This window comes from Salmo salar, unplaced genomic scaffold (assembly GCF_905237065.1).
Source record: "Salmo salar unplaced genomic scaffold, Ssal_v3.1, whole genome shotgun sequence".
Classification (NCBI taxonomy): Eukaryota; Metazoa; Chordata; class Actinopteri; order Salmoniformes; family Salmonidae; genus Salmo; species Salmo salar.
The window spans coordinates 32,501-35,000 of NW_025550586.1; the positions used below are offsets into that span (position 1 = coordinate 32,501).

The following is a 2,500-nucleotide window of genomic DNA, read 5'->3' on the forward strand; positions in this document are numbered from 1 at the left end:
CAGGCGAACAGGGAACAGGGGGATAGAGAGAGAGGGCGAACAGGGGAAGACAGAAAGGGAACAGAAAGAAAGAAGAAAACGAAAGGGGATAAAAAGGAACAGAAGCAGCAGAGGCAGGGCGAACAGGTGAGCGAGAGGTGAAAGGGGAAGACAGCAGGAGGGCGAAAAGGCGCATAGAGCAGAGGCAGGGCGAACAGGGGGCATAGCAGCTAGAGGCGAACAGGGGGCATAGAGCAGAAGGGAACAGGGGAAAAGAAGCACAGAAAGGCGGACAGCAGCCAGCAGGCAGGGCGAACAGGGCAGAATAGCGAGCAGCAGTAGGGCGAACAGGGCCGCATAGCAGAAGATGGAGGGCGAACACCAATGAGAGCAGGTAGGGAAAGGGGGCATAGCACAGAGGGCGAATAGGAAGTAGAAGCGAAAGAAGAAAGACAGATAGAAAGAGGGGAACAGGGCGCACAGCAGGCAGAGAGGGTGAATAGGGCCGCGATAGAGATAAGGAAGGGCGAACAGGGCCCCGCATAGCGAGCGTAGAAAAAAAGAAAGACAGCAGAACAGGGAAGAAAGGAAATCAACAGAGGAGAGGAACACAACAAGAAAAGAAGAAGAGAGGAAAGGAAGAGCAGCAAGGAACAGGCGCATACAGCACAGAGGGCGAATAGGGGGAAGAGTAGGGGAATAGGGCGAAGCAAAACCAAAAGAAGGGGACAGGGAGGGGAGGGAACGACGGTGGCATAGCAGGAGCAGGAGGGCGAACAGGGCGGATAGCAGCTAGCAGGCAGGGCGAACAGGCGCATAGCAGGAACGGCAGGCGAAAGGGGCACAGCAGCGAGAGGAGGGGAAAGGGGGCATAGCAGAGCGCAGCAGTAGGGAACAGGGCGGCATAGAGCAGCAGGCAGGGGAATAGGGCAGATAGAGCAACATAGGCGAACAGGGCGGATAGAGTAGCAGGAGGGGAATAGGCAGGATAGCAGCAGAGGCAGCGAACAGGGGGCAGAGAGGCAGAGGAGGGAAGGGAAGACAGCAGAGGAGAACAGAAAAGGAGGAAAATAGAGGAAGGAAAAAGAAAAAAGGAGGAACAGGGAAAAAGAAAGACAGAGAAAGAGAGAGAGGAACAAAAAAAAACAAACAAACGAACAGAAAAAGAACAGAGGAAAAATAGAGGCAGAATAGAAGAGGGAAAGAGAAAGAGAAGAGAGAACGCAGCAGCAGGGGAGGCAGGCGAAAGGCGCACAGCAGGTATGCAGGAGAACAGGGCAAAAAAAGGGCGGCACAGCAGTAGAAGGCGAACAGGGGCAAGAGATTGCAGGAAGCAAGCAGGCAGGAAGAGCGAAAGAAGGTACAGGGGAACAGGGGGCACAGCAGGAAGAGGGTGAAAGGGCGGCACAAGAGCAGAGGAAAGGGCGGAGCATTGTTACAGGCCAGGAAAGAAAGCAGAGAGGGAAAAGATAAAGGAGCAGCGAACAGGGCGTACACAGCGTAGTAGGCAGGGCGAATAGGGATCGGATAAGTTGTAGAGGCGAACAGGGCGACAGAGAAAGGACAAAGCGAGGAGGGAAGAAAGAGTTGAAGGGCGAACAGGGCGAGAAGGAGAAAACAAAAAGCGAAAGGATAGAGAGAGGCAGGGCGAAAGCCCACAGCAGGAGCAGGCAGGGGAACAGGGAAGAACAGGGGGCGAACAGGCGGAAGCAGAGCAGAGGAAAGCAGCAGGAAGGCAGGCGAACAGGCAAAAGGAAAGAAAGCGCAAGCAGCACGCAGCAGGGAGGCGAACAGGGTGATAGCAGGAAGAGCAGAAAGGCATAGCAGCGAGACGAAGGAAGAGCAAGAACGAACAGCAAAGGAGCAGCAGGGCGAACAGGGCGGCATAGCAGGCAGTAGCAGGGGAACAGGGAAGGAGCAGCAGGCAGGGCGAACAGGGGAAAGAAAGGATAGAAAGGGAACAGTGATAAGCAGCAGGGAAAGCAGAGAGAAGAATATGATAGGATGCAGCAGGTAGGAATAGGCGCATAGAGGCAGCAGGTAGGGTGAATAGGCCGCAAGAACATAAAGGAATAGGGTGAAAAGCATAGCAGCCAGCAGGTAGGGCGAACAGGGCGATAGAACACAGAGAAACAGAAGAAAGATACAGCACGCAGGAGGCAGGGGAAAACAGCAGCAGGCGGTATAGAAGCGAATAGGCAGCACAGCATGAGGCAGGGAAAAAGAGGAAGGGAAAGGGGCAAGCAGAGCAGGAGAGCGAACAGGAGCAGACAGCAGGAGGGCGAACAGGGCGCATAGGAAGGCAGCGAAAGGCCAGCAGAAAGGAGGGAAAGGGCACAGCAGAAGGAGGGAACAGGGAAGCAGGCAGAGGAGGAGAACAGGGCATACAGGCAGCAGCAGGAAAGAAACGAGCAGGGGGAGAAAGGGCGCACAGCAGCAGAGAAAGGGGAACAGGGCGGCACACAGAAGACAGCGAGAAGACAGCAGGCAGGGCGAACAGGGCCGCAGATAGAGAGAGGGG

At 55.2% G+C, this 2,500-nt stretch overlaps 1 protein-coding gene across 1 annotated transcript in view; it reads right to left on the minus strand.

Annotated features, from left to right (window-relative positions):
- Positions 1-2,500, minus strand: part of LOC106588079 (phosphatidylinositol 4,5-bisphosphate 3-kinase catalytic subunit alpha isoform) — a gene marked incomplete at its 5' end in the record, with an annotated part of 22,251 nt that overhangs the window by 19,020 nt on the left and 731 nt on the right.